This window comes from Ascaphus truei, chromosome 16, assembly GCF_040206685.1.
Source record: "Ascaphus truei isolate aAscTru1 chromosome 16, aAscTru1.hap1, whole genome shotgun sequence".
NCBI classification, from domain to species: Eukaryota; Metazoa; Chordata; class Amphibia; order Anura; family Ascaphidae; genus Ascaphus; species Ascaphus truei.
In genome coordinates, this window is record NC_134498.1 from 38,829,395 (window position 1) to 38,850,597 (window position 21,203).

A 21,203-nucleotide genomic window follows, 5' to 3' on the forward strand; every position below is an offset into this window, starting at 1 on the left:
TTGTAGGTGTTCAGCCTACCCAAATCTGCACTAATGCTTGAAAAAGGAGGTAATTTAAAGGTTCACCTGCTTTTAAAATTAAAAGGACGATAAGCTCTTCAAAACGATATCATTCGCGTTATTTCTCTTTTATTGTGGCTAATGTTCATGTTACAGTATTTTCAAACGTAGGTATCCCCCCGTACAACCGTTTCTAAAAAAATTATAGTCTACAGATCCCTTTTCCATCCATCTCCAGTTGAGGTTCTTGTTTGTTTTTCTGCAAATTAATAAGCAAGAATTGTAAGTTATACACTAGGAAAAGATAGATACTGTATGTCAACTACACCATGTATGTTAAACAGTCAAAAAACACATACTATATAACTGAGCTTTTCTTATTAATTTCTAATATAAATGTGACCATAGGAAATTATGACAAACGACTTTATTTTATTCATGAAATAAAAGGGAATTCACAATTAAATATTGTCAGACAAAACACCACCACATGACACAAAAACATGCTGTACGGTTATAAAATAGAAAGTTTGTGTTCACGCTAGTTGTACTCATTAACAAGCTACAGTAACCTCAATCAATACTAGCCTATGTCTTTGCAGTTCTAAGCAGTGTATGCCTGAAGGAACCTGGAAAAGACCTAGTCAAGTGGATGAGCCGAGTGCTTTCTTACACTGTAGAGCAGCAGCATTTTGTAAGCATGGGGCGTGCTCGCCAGCTACAACAATGGCATACAATGCACCATAGCAACATTCTCCTCAATCATCGCGGCAGGCGGGTGCTGGGGAGCACCAGAAAGATCCGTAACGAAACATTTAGATCAGGTTATATTTAGCTCATCCCAGTTAGCAGGGATTTTCAGGGAACTGTTCATGTCACAAAATGTACCTCTCTAAAACAGTAACTCACACTCCTATCTGGTGAGCCTATAGATCAGGGCAACTCTAGTCCTCAAAGGCCAACAACAGGTCAGGCTTTCGGAATATCCATGAAGCAGGGACTGATTGAGCCACCTGCGCTGAAGCAGGGATATCCTGAAAACCTGACCTGTTGGTGGCCCTTGAGAACTGGGAGTTGCCCACCCTGCTATAGATACACAACAATCTGATTGAGTAGAATTGAGGCTTAAACAAGTGCAAAGCTATTCACCTGATTATATGAAACTGTTGGCAGCCTTGCTAGCAAGCATATTCATGTTTTTATTCCCAGATTATTTAAATCCCTAAGGGTCTATTTAACAAAACGGACTTCTGCTGGGTTTGCAACTACCTTGTTAACTGCTTTTGCACACACCAGCTTAAAAACCTTCCGTTTTTAGATATCGGTAGTATGGCATTTTTAAATGGTTATAGAATCCCAGTGCACTGCGCACGTCAAAAAACAAAAAACACAAAGATATATATTTTATATTTTGCAATTCGTTGAAGTCAGTTTAATCCTTTTACTAATAATCACAGCTTTTAGGGTCATCCTTTACTCAAATTACTCAAAAACTCAACAGGCCGATTCGCTCATTCACACAGGATCAAAGCTGGATCATTGTCTTTCCTCTATGAAAAGAGGTTGCCTCTCGATATTGTTATATACTAGGTGTGAAGCAGGGGGTCCCCGGAGCAGAACCGCCTTGATTTCAGTTCCGGGGAGCCCCTTGCTTCTCAGGATACATACCTTTACAAGATGCTGCAGGTAGCAGATACGGCTGGGCACCCAATATGGCAGTTTAAAGGTCCTGCATCTCGCGTGCCAATAGGAAGACGCAGCTTCTTATTGGCTCTCGAGATGCAGGCCCTTTAAAATGAGCAGATACCGGTAGCACCTTTTCGAGGACTTCAACCCCATTAATTGTAGCTCTGGGGACCCCTTGCTTTCAGCGATACAGACCTCCGTATGGGGTGCCAGTAGCAGCTGCGACTGGACTACCTGGGGTTTAACGTTTAAAACCTCCCGCGGCACGTGAGCCAATAGGAAGCCGAACCGGGTGACGGTCACGGCTTCCTATTGGTCCGTGTGAGCTTTGAAACGTCACAATAATGTGAAGCTTGCTAGAGACTACTGGAGCTAGGGGGTCCCCGGAGCTGAGATAAATGGGGTTCAGGTCCAGAGACCCCCTGCATCAACCCTGTGTAAAAAAAATCATAAATAAAAAGGAGGAGCTTCAATTGCCGCTTTAAAGTATAATAAAAAAAAGTATATTGTGCCACTGATTTTAATTCTATACAGTAGAGCTGCAACAATGACATGTAGAGGATACAGTATAGTGATTGATTGCAACTAAATACGATTGAACCCAACAAGTCTGCTGGTTCTCGCTCCTTACAGTACTTTAAAGCTGCAGTTCAGTCAATATCCTGCATGTTTGTTTTTTTTAATAAATCAGTTCTGTAGTAAGAAGAAATACTTTTAGCATTTTCTGTTTTTAAAAAAACAACTTTGAAAGACCAATTTTCTTGTATTCTATTTTAACAGCCATTTGCTAAGGCACTGCCCCTTCATGTCCTGTCACAAGCCCTGGCACACCCCTTTGTCAGCCCTGCCCTCCCTCTAGCACATGTCAGTGCAGGAGTGCTCATGAATATTCATGAGCTTCCACTGCCAGTCAAGCAGATTATAAACAAATGCCAGCTTTTAATATGTCACCAAATTTCGACCTATCAATACATGGAAAACAAATTGAGCTGCAGCTATACAGTTCTTTAGGTAATTAGAGATTGCCCACATGAAACTATTGAAGTAAAAAAATAAATGTAAAAAAAAAAAAAAAAACTGAACTGCAGCTTTAAAAGCTTATATACTAATCACTTTATTTTCTTAACCCACAGAATTTCCCTCTGCTTATCCCAGTCATTCCAAAATTCCTAGACGGAATACCCACCAGGACCTTCAGACTGATTAGAGATGTGTGAATGTCTTCCAATGTGGTTAGCACTATTTTGGCACCAATCTTTCCGCCGACACTCACATTGCTGAAAATGTTGCCAATTGTGCAACAATTTTGTATAAGTAGCAGTAAATAAATAGAACTTTTAAAAAGTCATGTGACTTGCATGTTGACTTGATGCTTGGCTAATTTCTTTTTTGTTCAATTTTTCACTGGGGGGGGGAATATAAATAATAATAATTAAACATTTTAAAAAAGCCTAATTTCATCAGATTCGTGAACGTCAGCGGAAATATTAAACATCTCTAATTGAGGTGAATTCACCAAACTTCAACAGAGAAGGACATTTCTCACCTACTCTACGTCTACTTGGACAAGGGGGGGGGGTATCCCTAAGTTCACCATTGGCCCCCCGATGTCTGGGAACCCCCTGTTTCAGAAGTGGCTAGCCAGCCATTCACCTTGCAAACTGTTAGGCTTTGTCCCCGCTGGCGCTGAGCGCCGGGTGTTATTAAAATTGAGCTCAGCGCTAGCGGGGACGCAGCCTTAGGCCTGGGACATAGTACGGTGAGCCATGCTGAGCGGCGCTGAGCAGATGCACTTACCCCCTGCATCTGTCATCAGCGCGGCTTTAGCAGCCGCTTCCACACGCGTGCGGAGGCTCAGATATTTTGAGTAGACAGGCAAATTTAAAATTTGCTGCTCAGGGGAGAGGAGGAGTGGTCACGTGACCGCTCACATGCAATGGGAGCGAGGGACTAGCCCCGCCTCCTGCCACGCCCCCAAAGCGCACTCACTGCCTCGCCTGCCAGGACACAAAAAAGCTCCAGTTTGAGCAGGCGAGGCAGAGCAGAAGCGCGAATCAGCGCGGCCCGAGGCCTTAGACTGTAAATGGTCGTGGGTCAGAGCCCTCTCTGTGTGGTCATCTGGACACAACATTGCGGCTTTCTACAGGTTACCCCACGGTCATGTTTGTGGTTTCGTGTGTCAATACCAGCACAAAAATAAAACTACAAATATCAGGTACATCAAGGGACCACATAATAGCACCAGGGCAGGGGGGCAAAGGGCAGGGAGGGGCGGGGGGGGCAAAGGGCAGGGAGGGGCGGGGGGGGCAAAGGGCAGGGAGGGGCGGGGGGGGCAAAGGGCAGGGAGGGGCGGGGGGCAAAGGGCAGGGAGGGGCGGGGGGGGGCAAAGGGCAGGGAGGGGCGGGGGGGGCAAAGGGCAGGGAGGGGCGGGGGGGGCAAAGGGCGGGGAGGGGCGGGGGGGGCAAAGGGCAGGGAGGGGCGGGGGGGCAAAGGGCAGGGAGGGGCAGGGGGCAAAGGGCAGGGAGGGGCGGGGGGGGGCAAAGGGCGGGGGGGGCAAAGGGCAGGGAGGGGCGGGGGGGCAAAGGGCAGGGAGGGGCAGGGGGGGCAAAGGGCAGGGAGGGGCGGGGGGGGCAAAGGGCAGGGAGGCGTGGGGAGGGGCAAAGGGCAGGGAGGGGTGGGGGGGCAAAGGGCAGGGAGGGGCGGGGGGGGCAAAGGGCAGGGAGGGGCGGGGGGGGGCAAAGGGCAGGGAGGGGCGGGGGGGGCAAAGGGCAGGGAGGGGTGGGGGGGGCAAAGGGCAGGGAGGGGCGGGGGCAAAGGGCAGGGAGGGGCGGGGGCAAAGGGCAGGGAGTGGCGGGGGGGGGCAAAGGACAGGGAGGGGTGGGGGGGCAAAGGGCAGGGAGGGGCGGGGGGGGGGGGGCAAAGGGCAGGGAGGGGTGGGGGGGGGCAAAGGGCAGGGAGGGGCGGGGGGGGGCAAAGGGCAGGGAGGGGTGGGGGGGGGCAAAGGGCAGGGAGGGGCGGGGGGGGGCAAAGGGCAGGGAGGGGCAGAGGGCAGGGAGGGGCGGGGGGGGCAAAGGACAGGGAGGGGCGGGGGGGGGGCAAAGGGCAGGGAGGGGCAGGGGGGGGCAAAGGGCAGGGAGGGGCAAAGGGCAGGGAGGGGCGGGGGGGCAAAGGGCAGGGAGGGGCGGGGGGGCAAAGGGCAGGGAGGGGCGGGAGGGCAAGAGGGCAGGGAGGGGCGGGGGGGCAAAGGGCAGGGAGGGCAAGAGGGCATGGGGGCAAGAGGGCAGGGGGGGAGGGGGGCAAGAGGGCAGGGAGGGAGGGGGGCAAAGGGCAGGGGGGGCAAGAGGGCATGGGGCAAGAGGGCAGGGGGGGCAAGAGGGCAGGGGGGGCAAGAGGGCAGGGAGGGAGGGGGGCAAGAGGGCAGGGGGCAAGAGGCCAAAGGGCAGGGGGGCAAAGGGCAGAGGGGCAAAGGGCAGAGGGGCAAAGGGGAAAAGGGCAGGGGGCAAAGAGCAGGGGGAGGGAGGGCAGGGGGCAAAGGGCAGGGGAGGGAGGGCAGGGGTCAAAGGGCAGGGGTCAAAGGGCAGGGGTCAAAGGGCAGGGGTCAAAGGGCATTGGGAGGGGGGCAAAGGGCATTGGGAGGGAGGGCAGGGGGGCAAAGGGCAGGGGGAGGGAGGGCAGGGGGGCAAAGGGCAGGGGGAGGGAGGGTAGGGGGGGGCAAAGGGCACGGGGAGGGAGGCCAGGGGGGGGCAAAGGGCAGAGGGGCAGGGAGGGTAGGGGGGGGCAAAGGGCAGGGGGAGTCAGGGACGCGTTAAATAAGCCATTCCCCTGCGTTTACTCACCATGCACACGGCCGCCCTCCTCCACCTCGGGGTCCTCCGCGGAGAGGCTGAGACGCTCCGGTGAGGAGGTGCTGGGCCTCTCGCGGGGAGAGGCGGAGACAGCCGGAGGAAAGGCAGAGACAGCCGGAGGAGAGGCGGAGACAGCGGGAGGAGATACGGAGACAGCCGGAGGAGCGCCCGCGGGGACGGGGAGCGGCCTGTGTGAGGGGAGAGCATCGTGCTCTCTGTGTGTGTGTGGGGGGGAGCACCAGAGGGGGGGGAAGCGCCGGGTGAGGGGAGAGCCGCTCAGTGCTCTGTGTGTGTGGGTGGGAGGGGAGGTGAGCGGGGGGGGGGATAGCACCGGGTGAGGGAGTGGCCTATGTGTGGTGAGAGCCGTGGTGAGGTCCCGGGCGCTCGCTCCGCTCCCCCGCTGACTGTAGCGGGGGGGGGGTGTGAGGAAAAAGCGCGGGAAACCGGGGAGAGGAGGTGCGCGCGGGTCCCGATGAGCGCCGCGCAGTGTGTGTGTCAGTGTGTGTGTGTGTGTGTGTGTGTGTCCTCAGGCCAATGAGAGGTGTGCGGGGGCGGGCCAAGGGAGCAATCTGATTGGCCTGGCCCAAGGTCCAATCTGATTGCCGCTAGGGACACAGGGAGGGACACAGGGAGACACATACAGACACGGACACATAGGACACTTTCAGAAATATATAGTAGATATATATATATAGCTTGAGGACTTGAGCTGAGCACCCTGGATATAGCAGTATGATATTGTTGCACATGCATCCAGAAGTTTATCTGTCTTGCAAAAGGTTTACACAAAATGGCCGCTTTGACAATCTCCTCACTAATTGACCAATCAGAAGTGTATCTGGGTCAGTGTCTAGCTAGGTCACATTTATTAATCAGGCATTGGAGTTGTCGTCTTGTTTTAAGCACACATATTAATGCCACCTCATGCCTGACAGGGAGAGGAAGGGAAACAGCAGGAATTATACATAAACTTTGTTTAATCTTATTACAATATGGTTGGCCAGGAGTTAGTCAAAGCTATTACTTACAGACAATTGTAAATCTTTGGTTTGAGTAAATTTGTAAGGAACACCAGGGTATTTAAGAAATAAGAGGTGATTGTACAATACATTTAAAAAAAAACAAACAAAAGAAAACATTTTGACTCCCTAAAAGTCAGCATTAATTATGGCTTGTGACAGAGGGGGTTAACATGGTCAGTTACACGTTTTGTTGGGGTACAGAGAGGCAATGAGTGGCTGACCACTGCTGGGGATGAGTGTACGACTCAGAGCTGGTTGGCAGTGTTGGACCAGACAAGTGGGAGGTAAAGACTGATTCACATGCAGAGGAAAGAAAAATTTTGGCACCCTAACAACTGCCCTAAATTAGTTTTCTGACTAACAAGAGGCCTCTGGCTTGGTCGAGTTGTGTTTATGCCTCGTTCCTGAACTGCAACATGGCATACAGTAATGGTGGAATAAAAAAAGCTTTGTACCACTCACACACTCACATGTGGAAAAGTTAAGGACTCGATTTTGTAACCCCTCAGTATATAAACGTACTCATAACGGTCCTTCTGTAATACTTACACACACACACACGTGAGCTACATCAATAGATTTAGGCGCTCATGGCGGACACAACGGGACTACGTATGACCGTCTTACCCTTAGATTTGAGCCACAAATGGATATCTATCCATTTGTACCTGCCAGACCTACCATATATGGTCTTATTGCGTTCTTCCCCCTATCACAAATGCAAATATCAAAATTGAATACTTCAGCATCGCTGTCAAATCCCTGATTCCATGTTTCATATCTTTGGGATGGTATAGGATAGCCACATCCTTCCAGGGATGCTTTGAAAACCTCATAAACAGTGTCCTGTTTATGGTTGTGTCAGGAAAGCCACAATTTACTTCCAGCTCTGGCAAAACATATGTTCCTATCTCTAGATCCTATCAGTTTTTAACACTATGTCTGGCCAAGGGGTTAACAGGTCATAAACCGTTCCTTTGTACTTTTAAAATCTAACATAAAATGACATTCCCTTTGAAATCAAGCACATATCCACGACAAGTCATAAACCTCATATATTGTATTTTTAAACCCAAATTGTACCTTCATCAACTCCTGATGGATTAAAATACATAATCTCGCTTGATATTATCAGGACAGTGCCATATATAAACCTGTTTCACATCCCCTGAGCCTATCTGACGAAGTTATGGCATGGTGGGTTGGCAATGTGACAGAAGATGATTTAGTGTTTACATCAGCATAATACAATACGACGAGGTATGAAGGGTAATTTCAGGCAGCATTAAGGCAGCAGCGTACATACTCCCGAGTCTCCCATTGATACAATTATGTATATCGTTACATCAAAAATAGCAATCAGGTTTAGGAACCATGGGGATAATATCAGAAAGGGGGATATTCGTTTCAGCCCTATAATCTGTTATATGATGGCAGCAACTGGGGGTTATTCCAAGATGGCAAGGTTGGTGGGTACCCACCTTTTTAGGGTAAAAGGGGAGGAGGGGAGAGGGGGAGGAAAGAGTATCCCCTTAGCTCATCCGTGCCCCCCCGATGTCTGGGAACAACCTGTTTCAGGAGCAGCAAGCCAGCCTTCCACCTGGAAGATTGTAAATGGTCGTTGGTCAGAGTTCTCTCTGGCTATATCTGGAGATAACATTGTGGCTTTCTATTGGTAAACCCCCACAGCCATGTTTGAAGTTTTTTTTGTGTCCATACCAGCACACACAAAAATACAAATATATCAGGTACCGGGCATCACGGAACCACATAATAGCACCGGTAGATCCGCTCGTTGAAGTAGGATAGCCCCAATCTCCACCAAAAATGAGGGATTTACGTTTTAACAAGCAGGGAGTGAGTGATGGCCTTACCCAGTATGTATGTCTTTATTTATATAGCACCATTAAGGTACATAGCGCTTCACAGCAGTAATACACTTGACAATGATATAAATAAGGCTGCGGCCCCGCTGCCGCTGAGCTCGCTCATGCTTGGAGAGTGGTGATATCACCAGCTCACCAAGCATGAGCGATCGCTGACCTGCAAAATTTTTAGAGCAGGAGTGGGGTGTGTGGCTATTACAGGAGGGGGTGTGTCATTGGCTCTATCTCGCACTCTCATCTGCCCCCCCCCTAGGCTCTTTCCCCCCCCCTGCACTCTCTCACCTGCACCCCTAGGCTCTCCCAGCCCCCATAGGCTCTCTCCCGGCCCCCCTCTCTCTTCTCTCTCCCCCCTCTCTTCTCTCCCCCCCTCCCCTTCTTCTCCCCTCACCACACCACTCCGTTTGCCCCCCACCCACAACAGTCCGTTTTGACCCCCACCCACCCCCCACACCCCAGCAGTCAATTTTGTGTTTGCAGTAGAGAGAGGGCATTAGAACACGCCCTCTCTCTTCCCATTGGTCAGAGCAGGGTCACATGACCTTGCTCTGAGCCTGAAAGTATCCCTGCAGTGTCTCCTCAAGCGCAAAGCTTGGGAGAGCGTGCGGGCACTAGCATGAGTGAGTGAGCACAGCGTGAGAGAGAACGGGAGGATTCCTATTCACAGAGGTAAGCGCGCAAAGCGCATAGCGAGCTCAGCGCCAGCGGGGACTCAGCCTAACAAATAACTACAAATAACACATCATGGGAATAAGTGCATCAGACATGAAAGTAACATTGTGGAAGGAGAGTCCCTGCTCCGAAGAGCTTACAATCTAATTGACAGAGAGAACGTACAGAGACAGTAGGAGGGAGTTCTGGTAAGTGCGCCTGCAGGGAACCAAGCTTTATGTATCATGTGTTCAGAATAGCCACAGTGCTACTCATATGCTTCTCTAAGCAAGTGTGTCTTACATCCACTTACTACCACTGTGGGAAGCAGGATACTGAGCTTAATGGACCATTTGGTCTGACCCATTATTGACAGTCCTAACATTCTTCTGTTAAACCTCCTTCAAGTTCTAGGTATGGTCCCAGGTTCTAGCATGCGTTTGTACTTTTATTTTATATAAAGTCAATAATACAACAACAAAAAATAAAACACCAAGAACTTTCTATTTAAAGAGGCAATCTCTCCTAGGACCAAACTTAACTAATTCCAGTGACCTGTTTAAGGGGTCTCATCTAGATCATATACCCAGATCCGAGACCTATAAGTATTTTTTATTTATGAAGGTTGGACTTGGGAGGGGTTGGATTTCCTCTGTATGCTCCCGTCTGTGAGATATCACTGTGTGATCAGCAAGTGCTTGTACAGCCAGAGTCCCCCCTCCCCACCTCCCCTTATCTTTACTGGTTCTCTGATAAGGGCAGAGGGGGATAAGGAGAAAACAAACACTTTTCACAAACAAACACTCCCCCATTCAAAGGCCCCTAAGAAACTCAACTAGTAACCAATAAAACCTTTGTTATTAGCAGTGTTCGATATATTGAAGCAGACCAGCTACATTTTCTTCTGCCTGACTATGTTGGGTCGTACCTTTAACTTGCCGTTAATTAAGCTTATTTATTATACATGTATGTCTGCTTTCTAGTGTCAATTCATAGCCTCAACAAGTAGTCATTAAAGTGAAGGCTTTCCTATGACGAAAGTGTACGAAGGACAGCGGCATGTTTAATAAGTTAACCTATTTTGGTGGCGGAGGTCCAGTGGAGGGTTCCAACTTCTGTTACTATCAAGTCGACCGTTATGCCTGATCATCCCTTACAAAAAGAACATTTGTGCCATGATGTGCATGGTACGTCAATAGGGCCTCTGGCGTGGCAGGGCCTGTGCCGTACGTACCATGTCCATCGTAATGGAATCTCCATGTGGGACCTGAAACGTTGTCTTTCCACTGTTCTTGGCTGTCACATTAAAGGAGAATTTCATTACGAACTTGTGAGTAGAGCTCTACCTTGCACCTCTGTCTTAGAGGAGACCTGCACTTTGAGGAATTTGTTTGTCTATGTTGTGTTGCCTGCACAAGCAGGTTTCTCAACGCCTGAGGCCGTTTCACCTGTACTTTTGGAATTATAGGTTACTTGACACCATTAATAAATCTGGGACTACGATGAGAATTATTTTAATAATTGTTTTTATTTATTTTCATGGTAAACAAATTATTTGGGTGGGACTTTTTATTCATTTTTTTTTTAACAATCTGTATCCAATGCATTTTGGGGGATAAGATTGCCAGTCCTCAAAACTAGAGGGTGAATTGTTCTTTTGGATTATTAATAAAAAAATAAAATATTTGAAGCCGATGCATATATTCAGCAGACCCAGATAAAAAGACAACATTGTCTCTTTATAAATGGTAAATAAGGCGTCAATGGCCTGAGTGCTTTGTAGTGCCTTGTAGCACCATTATATGGTAAGTGGGCCTACATCAGGGGTTGCCAACTCAAGTCCTCAAGGGCCACCAACAAGTCAGGTTTTAAGGATATGCCTGCTTCAGCACATGTGGCTCAATGACAGCCTGGTAGCCTTAAAATCTTACCTGTTGGTGGCCCTTGAGAACCGGAGTTGGCCACCCCCGATCTAATAATAGTTTATTCTTGTATAGCGCTGCTATATGTCTCCCCAATTTTAATCACTTCCCGTGCTTACTTGCTATACTAATATAAAAACACATCAAACTTTGTACAGGATATTCCAATGTGTACCTGAAACACATGACATTAATGTGACAGCACAAGGTCACTAATAGTTGGTAATATGTTGCAAGTAGAGTATCTCATATACTGTACCAGGCAAGGGACTTAAAGCAGCAGTCCAAGCTGACGTTTTTTATTATTTATTTATTTTGTCCTCTTTAATATGTGCATCAATACAATCCACACAATGATAAGCAATTAGCCAAGTTGCCGATCGATGAAGATTTGGCTCTGGGGCTCACTAAATGGGTGTCAGTGCAGCAGAGGACCACCAAAGATATAGATATAGAGATAGAGATATATACACATGTAGGATATTGCTTGCCTGCAGCTTTAAAGCTTCAGTTCCACTGAGGGACTTCAGGAAAACTAACTGAAGTGAATTTAATGGGGATTTGTAATCAACTTCAGAAGTCTTAGAAATCCTGATCAGGATGATTGGTGTTAATTGGTCTGTTAAAGTTTAGAGTGCCTTAATGACGTAACTGGTACATCATTGGCACCATGTTAAGCTACAGAGACTCCTTAGTTATCAAGCTAGTTAGTTTTATTTGCCAGTGTTCAAGCTCCCAATCGAGAAATGTAAATGGCAGCCACATCACACTGGTTCCACAGGCCAGTGGGAAGCCGCAGCGGGTAACGTTGTAGCTTCCTCTTCTATGACTGCTATCTTTGAAAATCCAGAAAGTCAACTAGCCTCTAAAACAGTTATCTTCTGAACACGGGGTCACTAGAGCTAACAATAGAGCAGCCCAGCTTCGGAGGACACCCAGTTTTTTTTATTCTACAACCAAAATGTCCTAAACGGGTGGGTTTGCTGCTTTTAACCTGTACTGTGCCTGAAAGTCCAACTACCTGGATTTGCAGCCCTGCGACTTCTTACGGAGCACACTGCTCTAGATCATCCCCTAGAAAATGAGCATTTAAGTGAGGACGTACGTCATCAGGGCCTCTGGAATGTCAGGACCTGTGGTGTACGCGGCACGTCAAAAAGACAGCAAACCGTTTACACTCTGAAATGGGGGGGGAAAGGGAGTTAATCAAATTGAAACACCCAAATATGAAAGACTGTTAAAGAACAATTGGTGTTTTCTAAATGTACCCTGGGAAAAAAAAAACTAGCTTTGGTGAGTAAGAGAACAAAGAACAATACAGTTTGTGGCCGAGTGTGAAATTCAGACTATCCCACACAGACTATCAACATTTACAGGGTGTGCACTAAGCAAACAAGAACAATGAGTGAGTTTAGTACCGACCAGGAAGGATTCCTACTAAGCCTACGGCCACAGTCCTCCCTGCTGCACACGCGTCGCAGAGACTGCAGCCGCGAACGGTGGTCTGCAGGGGAGCACGGGGGTTGGGTCATGATGGGGGGCATATCTGCCCTTCCATTGGTGCGCGCCGAGCACGTGACCGCGTCGCGCCAAACTTCTTGTCTTCGCTGCCAGCGTACACGTCACAGCGCTTTGCGCGCCCACACACTGGCCACTGGGGCCTGCCCCATAGAGGGCTGTGGTGTGTGGCGCACACGTTGCAGCCCACTGGGGACCTGGCCTTGGTGCCATATTAGTCTTACAACTTGGCTTTTTAGTGCATTCATTCCATTACTCTTAGCTATGTGATTTCTACATGTATAATATTATTTTAGGTATATAGCTCTGGTGTATTCACAGCACTGTGCACAAGGAGAAAAATGTGATTTTTCCTGGATCTGACTGTGGCCTAAATAAGCTTTGCCTGCTCCAGCCGGCGGTCACCCCTACACTTGTGCACCTCAAAAACATATTTTTACAATGTACAAAACATAGTATTTTTACTCTGCATTAGCGTCACTCAACACTCCAACAATGCACACAGTAATATATAATATGCTCAAAGCAGACAGGGGGAATCAATGTATCAACAAAAAATGAATTGGGGACTGGGGGGGGGGAGAAGAAAAAAGAAATACAAAATTCAACACTCTCCAATCTCTCTATATTTCTTCATAACAATTTAGCACAAACTAACGCAGTCACGTTTCCCCTTCCTTCTGCTCTAAAATACTCCAGTAGATGTCGGAATCCATAAGCAACATATCATGAAATATATAAGAATATACAGTTTCCTGCCCCCGGGACAGCACTAGCGCAGAGAATGGCACTTCTCACCAGGTTCAGTAGTCTCCACTTGTAACACAGCTTTATTATTTATCACTGGAACTCGTTATTTGTTAAAATGCCTGCTTTCTCAGCTGAAATTATCAGATTTTTTTTCAACACCATATTTCCTTGATTCTAAGAAGAACCTTCTTTCCGATTTTTACGTCTGAAAATCGGGGTGCGTCTTAGAATCAATGTATTTTTATTTATTTTTTTAAGTGTCGACAGTACTCCCCTCTTTTCACTTACCATGTTTCAGGAGAGGTTGCATGTCAGCGGAGGACAAAGCGGGGGGCGGCAGCGGCAGGAGAAGACCCACGTCTGCAGATGGTTGAAGATGGACAGCGGGTGGGAGTGGGGCGGTACAGGTCCCAAGTCTGCAGGTGGATGAAGATAAGACGCGGGCGGGCGTGCGGTGGCGGCAGCAAGAGATCATAATAGCAGGAGAGCAGAGCAGGGCAGAGCAGCATAGGGGAACGGCTTGGGAGGTGCACACTAACACCGGAAGTTGGCCGGTGTCTGACTTTCGGTTACAATGTGCACCTCCCAAGCCGTTCCCCTATGCCGCTCTACTCCTGGCCAGCCCTCCTGCTATTTTGATCTCCTGCGCTGCCACCGCACGACCACCGTCTTCTTATCTTTATTCACCTGCAGACTTGGGACCTGTCCCGCCACACTCCTGCCGAACACACGCCCGCTGTCCATCTTCAAACGTCTGCAGACGTGGGACCTCTCCTGCCACCGCCGCCCGCTTCATCCTCTGCTGACATGGGACCGCTCCTGAAACATGGCAAGTGAAAAAGTAATTTTCCTCGATTGTAAGGGCAAAATCGATGGTGCGTCATAGAATCGAGGAAAAACAGGATAAAAAAAACTATCATGTGAATAAGTGCACAGTTTCACGGTGGACCAAAATGAACTGAAGGCTGCGTAAGGTTTAATGGGCGACGCACTCATCACAATGCAACCACCATTATTCTGGCTCCCGCTCTGTCTGGATGACTAACTCCGACGGAGGAAAAACGACAGGGCCTCCCATGCAGGAAGGCAAACAAACCATACAAGTTAGAGGAAGTTATACACAATGACTTGCGAATGAATAGAGGAGTGACCAACTCCAGTCCTCAAGGGCCACCAACAGGTCAGGTTTTCAGGATATCCCTGCTTCCCCACAGGTGGCTTAGTCAAAGTCAAAGACTGACCCACTGATTGAACCACCTGTGCGGAAGCAGGGATATCCTGAAAACCTGACCTATTGGTGGTCCTTGAGGACTGGAGTTGGCCACCCCTGGAATAGAGACTTGCGAGGTCTTGAAAGCTCATGTATATATCTTTGGAGAAATAATCTGTTTGTCCCCTGACAAAGCCATTAGCAGAACCCATATCTCTACAGGATCACAAATATAAAAGGCGTTTCTGAAGGAAGATAGGCAGAGAGTTTAACGTATTCACAGGGAGTGGTTTAAAGCACTGATCAAGATACGGGTTTCAAGTCAAAACAGGTCTAGAAACAAGTGGCCCCTAGACATCTTTGCATAACTCGCTCTACTGCATTGCTAACAAAGTGCTGGTCGGAATAATACTTTGCTACAAGTTTGCACTAGAGCACAAATTGATCATTTGCAATTGCTTTGTCCCCCAATAAAAAAAAAACAACAAGATGTTGATCCAGTGAAGATTTCCTGAAACCAATACACACATGATTCTGGGTTCAGGAACCGTCTTAAAAAAAGGTAGATTTACTATACACCGGATAGTTCCTCCTAAGGGCTTCTCTAGCATTGAAAATGTTAAGTCAAGAGTTTATATTGGAATTGCAACCAAACACAAAGGCTTACCCCATATAACCCCCTCTTTGTGCCTTATAATAATACAAAAACATGGTCTGTGGCTTTTTAAAGTCAGATCTAAAAGCGGTGCACTGAAATACTTTGCAAATCAAAACTGCTTTAAACAGGAGGAACCCGTAACTGAGGGGAACAAGCTGCACAAGGATCACACGTTGCAGTGATGAATGGGAGATTATGCAAGGATAAACCCTGCCAGCATAATCTTGCATTACTATCTTCCCCAAATGAGTAACTTTCAGAAGATTTTTACAAGGATGTTCGAGACGGGTGATGAAACCAAGAAGGAATGGTGTGTATATTAAACGCAAGACAAATTCTATGGGGTTTTTCTTCTTCTTTCAATTCACGTTCTTCACATGGTTACATTGTCTGAAACAGCACTGGCGCACACGGCTAAACCTCTCGATGAAGGATGTGGTCAAAAGTATGGAGAAAACCACATTCAGAGAATGTGTTATTACTTGAGCCAAACTGTACATACTTCCTGATCTTGTCTGCTACTACATAAAGAGAAGGAGATTTGAGCATGTCTACACAATTAAATGCACAGACCATGTCAGTTGAAGAATATGCATGGCTTAGGGAGAATATTGCAAGTCTTCAACATGTTAAAATTAAATGTGTTACAATATAAAAGCAACACAAAGTAGGACTGCGGGTTTTAAACCGTGTAAAGATTTTCTTACTAGAGCAGGGGTTTCCAACCTTTTTTTGGTTAAGGAACCCTGTGTGAAATTCTGAAGAACCCCAACCCTTTCTAATAGCGCGTCTGAGATCAGATGCATTGTAAGGAACCGCAACCGTCTCTAATAGCGCGTCTGAGATCAGATGAATTGTAAGGAACCCCAACCCTCTCTAATAGCGCGTCTGAGATCAGATGCATTGTAAGGAACCCCAACCGTCTCTAATAGCGTGTCTGAGATCAGATGCATTGTAAGGAACCCCAACCCTCTCTAATAGCGCATCTGAGATCAGATGTATTGTAAATTCTTCTGTATTTGGTCCAAATTTTAAAAATGACATGAAAATTACAGGGAACCCTTTAGGGATGCCCAAGGAACCCTGGTTGAAAACCACTGGTACTAGAGAATAAAAGGAAAAAAATAATAATAATGATATAATTCTCTAGTACAGTGTACAACATACAGCACACACCACACACACACACACCACACACACACCACACACACACCACACACACACCACACACACACCACACACACACACTGTTTAAATAAAGCTGCCTCTTGTGGTCTGAGAAATCCAGCAGAGAGCTGGTTAATTGCAGCAGCTAGTCAATTAACCAGCTCCACCTGGGTAAGCAGAGGAGGGTAAAACCCCCCTGCTGGGGACAGACCCCGAGACTCCTTAGCACCGTCAGAACTGTGCTGACAGAGGAGATGATGTCCTGAGCACAAAGGCTGTGCTGAGATCGAGTCACCCGGACACCAGACCCAGAGACTGACCTGAAGGGCCACCTGCTTTGAGGTGCCTCTTCTTGAGACTTCGGGTTAATAGGCTGGTAAGGGGCTTTTCCTCCCAGTCTTGCAGATAGGGACTGGGAAAGTAAGTTTAGCCCTTACAAAGGGGAAGGTGTTTGTTTCTATTGTATATAGCCTTAAACTGCTGTTTAAAGTGACAGGTGGAATAAAGCCATGTTTAATTTCCCCCAAATCTGTCTTCCTGAGTATACCTCTGCACAGGTCACACACAGTCAGTCTCAACACACACACACACACACACACACACACACACACACACACACACACACACACACACACACACACACACACACACACACACACACACACACACACACACACACACACACACACACACACACACGTTTTTAATAGGACTTTCCTATTGTTTATTACTGTGGGCTGCAGGGAATAAGGACATGTACAGTACAGTACAAGGCCGAATCAATTCCAGACGAGGCCACTTTCTGCATATTATGACTACTAAACTTCTATATGACTTGAAGAATAAATATAGAAATAAAAGGACTTTAAGCAGCTGGCAGTGCATAGTAATATTTAATATTATTATGTAATGCATATTAAAGTGTAGGGTTTAATATGCTATGCACTACCAAGTAACGCTATGGCAACGTGACGTCACACGACCACGCGACGTAATTTGACACCGCGGACGTGCGAGGGGACAGGGGGGGGCGCGAGCCGGAGGGGAGAGAAAGGGGTGCGCATGAAGATCGTTTTGCACACCCCTGCTGTAAGGTGCTATTGCATTAAAGTCCCATTGAGTTTAATGGGGATTTTCATAAGACAGCATGTCATCTGTGCTTATCACACCTTATAGAATAAGGGCCATAGACTTCAATGGCACCTACCTTATTTTAAACTGTGTGACCATAACAAAGAAAAACCATACACAATGTACAGATGTGTCAAAGTACCACTTAGTTTAAAGGTGTATATCATACAGTACATTGGTTTTGGGTCATTATTGCAATTTAACACAAATCAGTGGAATACCACTTTGTAGGACCTTGGGTACCACTAGTGGAGCTGATAACACGTTGGCAATCCCTGCATTAGATGAATTCTGCACAATCAGTGGCATATTTGGTTCTATCCAATTGTTGACAAGGTAAAAGGCAGGTCAACCTAGTTACTTGGATATTTCATTATTACCTTATCCCACATTAAGCAGCCACCTTACCCTCATTTCAACATTATCCCTCATTCCTTCTAGACTGTAAGCTCACGAGCAGGGACCTCATTACCGCTTTGTATCGGTCCGTCCTTATTTGTATGTTAGTTTATGTAATGTATACAACTCTGTATCCCCTACTGTACCACGCTGCAGAATGTTGGCGGTACTCTTTATACCTCTTTGTTGAGAGCCAGACTACTATGGTCTGGTCTTAATGCAAGAGTGGCAAACTCCAGTCCTCAAGGGCCACCAACTGGTCCGGCTAAGTGTATCCCTGCTTCAGCACAAGTTACTCAAGCAGTGGCTCAGTCAATGACCGTGCTGAAGCAGGGATAACCTTAAAACTTGACCTGTTTGTGACCCTTGAGGACTGGAGTTGGCCACCCCTGGACTAATGGGTTTCAAACCCTGTATATGCTTCTAATACGTCCATCTTTCACATGCAAGCTTAGGCTTCGATTATACCGGCAGCGGCCACACGCGCATGCTCCCTCAGGGCGATGCCCCGCCCGACACCTGCACTGCAGCCAGCCGACATCGGAAGGCGTGGCCATGTGACGTGAGCAGTTCACCCTCATTGGCTGAACCGCTCGCGTGACGCGGCCGTCGCTCCAGAAAATCTAATTCTGGGATCTGCTTGAAATTCGCGCGCTTCGCCGCCTCGTTCACCGCGCGGTCACGTGCCCTTAGTGTGCGCTCATAGGAAAACGTGCATTTGTTTTTGCGGCGCGCTCCATCGTGCGCTGTGCAGTTTTAGGTATAACCACGGCCGTATTCGTCAGGGGGACTTGCTTTGTCAATAACTGTTCTTGGTAGCCTTGTGCTCGCAACAGAAGGGCAAAACAGCGTGAGCACGCCATGGTACCCCCCTACTGTGATCATAGCGGAGGAAGAGCGAGAAATACAACCACGTGACCAATCAATAGACACAGGCCATCTACGCGATTAAAATGTGTAATGTTGGCGCTTAAATAAGCAAAGAAATTAAATGAAATTAGCATCCACAGTATAAAAAAAATTAAATAAAACAACCACTCTTGTTAAAACCCCACTACAAACAAACACAAATAGGGAATTGGAGCCAAGGAGTTTGTAATCCTAATAATTCACGTGGTATCTAAAACCAACGGTGTGATCCAATGTCAGATGGAAATGTCTGTTCTTCTCCACTGAATATATTGAACGTAAGCTTAAGGGATGAAAAGACTGGCAACAAAGCCTAACCTTACACCCCCCCCCCTATTTAGATATGCTGTAAAGTAGGGGTGCGCAAACTGGGGGGGTGCGCCCCCACATTATCTGCGGGGGGCGCAGGGTTTACAGAGGCCCTGCACGCTTCCCAAAGACACTTACATTAAATGCCGGTGGAACGGCGAAGGCCTCTGTAAACCGCACTTACCTTGGTTCAGACTGCTTCTAGAGACACATTGTCACGGCAACGCAGTGTCAAATGATGCCACGGGGTCATGTGACGCCAAGGGGTCATGCGACGTTGCCATGACAACGTGACGTCATGACGCCCAGAACTTCTGAACCAAGGTAAGGGTGGGAGCGCGCAGAGAGGGGGACAGCCGGCAGGGGGGCGCAGGAGAAAAAGATTGCGCTCCCTGCTTCTAAAGCAGCAACCCCCCCAGAAGCCTAGGCGTTTAACTGATATCAAACTTATGCGGTTACCAGGGTAACCTTTAGACAGCACTAAGCTCTGGGGAGAGCTTTATTTTAACTTCCCACTTAATATTTCAGACGCTTAAAAGGTTGTTGGAAAGTACAAGAGGGGATCTGCCCCTTTAATACACAGCACTGCAATGCATCCCTAGCACCTCTGACAGTATTATTATAATTTAATTATAAGGCGACAACTCTATAGCGCAGTGCAGTGAGGGGTAAAGACAAATAACCAAATATAGAAGCAATATAACCCCCCCTTAAAATAATATTGGTCGTATAGCTAAGGAAATCCCAGCTCAAAGAGCTAGCAATCCAAAAGGAAATGGGAGAATGGAAAGACGGTATGATGAGGGAGAGGTCAAACATTTAGACCAGGGGTACGCAAACGTATCTTCATGCACCCCCCTTTCTCCTCTCCCCTCCGGCTCGTGCCCCCCACCCGCACGGCCCCGGCGTCAAATGACGTCGCGTTGTCACATGACCCCACGGCGTCATTTGACGCCGGTTGCCATGGAGACGCGTCGTTGGAACCAAGGTAAGTAAACCAGTTACAGAGGCCTCACGCGATCCCCGGCATTTATTTGAAATGTCTTCAGGGAAGCGCGGGGCCTCTAACACCCATACTCGCCCCCCCCCCCCCCCACCAGACAATCTAGCGCCCCCACTTTGCGCACCGCTGATTTAGATATTAAGTTGGTTTCATTGAACAAAGTATTCATAACATCAATAAAAGTAATAATAAACCATAGTGAACTCTTTGATAAAGCGCCCTGTGCGTGAAACGCGTTGGAGTGGTTCTGTGTTTTGGCAGTGATGCTGTTCCTTATTTTGCAATAAATCCTGGGTTTTTTTACCAGCAAGTGAATCTTTGGACCCCTTCCTTTCCAAGCAGTGGTGCTATCCGCCCGCCTCTCTCACAAGTGACTTGCGCTTCAAAATATCAATAAAGTATAGATATAAATGAATGAAAATCACTATCAACTTATACATAGACATGAATATACAATTCGTGTTTGGCTCCTTCTATGGGCTCTATGTATTAAGGCAAATGCAGTGCAATTCTGGGGCAAAAGGTCTGCACCATATAGCAGAGAAAAATCCCATAGGAATCAACAGGATTTCTTTAGTCTGGTGCAGTTAAGGGCCACAGAAATGCTGCACTTTTGCCTGTGTGTGTCAGGCGGGATCTCTGAGCAGTGTGTGCTGGTGAGTAGGGATCTCTCGGCAGTGTGTTAGGAGGGATCGCTAAGCACTGTGCGCGCGCGTCAGGAGGGATCGCTAAGCACTGTGCGCGCGCGTCAGGAGGGATCGCTAAGCACTGTACGCGCGCGTCAGGAGGGATCGCTAAGCACTGTGCACGCGCGTCAGGAGGGATCTCAGCAATGTGCGCGCGTGTCGGGAGGGATCTCAGCAATGTGCGCGCGTGTCGGGAGGGATCTCAGCAATGTGCGCGTCATGAGGGATCTCAGCAATGTGCGCGTCATGAGGGATCTCAGCAATGTGCGCGTCATGAGAGATCTCAGCAATGTGTGCGCGAGTAGGGATCTCTCAGCATTGTGTGCGCGAGTAGGGATCTCTCAGCATTGTGTGCGCGAGTAGGGATCTCTCAGCATTGTATGCGCGAGAAGGGATGTCAGCATTGTGTGCGCGAGAAGGGATCTCTCAGCATTGTGTGCGCAAGAAGGGATCT

At 47.8% G+C, this 21,203-nt stretch overlaps 1 protein-coding gene and 1 long non-coding RNA gene across 2 annotated transcripts in view; one reads left to right on the forward strand and one right to left on the reverse strand.

The window, feature by feature from the left end:
- LOC142467495 (uncharacterized) overlaps positions 1 to 3,015 on the forward strand; it is a 22,457-nt gene extending 19,442 nt beyond the window's left edge. Inside the window, exon 3 of the long non-coding RNA XR_012788404.1 lies at positions 2,820 to 3,015. This is a non-coding gene — a long non-coding RNA (uncharacterized LOC142467495). The remainder of the gene's footprint in view (positions 1 to 2,819) is intronic.
- ATP11C (ATPase phospholipid transporting 11C (ATP11C blood group)) overlaps positions 1 to 21,203 on the reverse strand; it is a 114,427-nt gene that overhangs the window by 91,569 nt on the left and 1,655 nt on the right. The window lies entirely within an intron of this gene.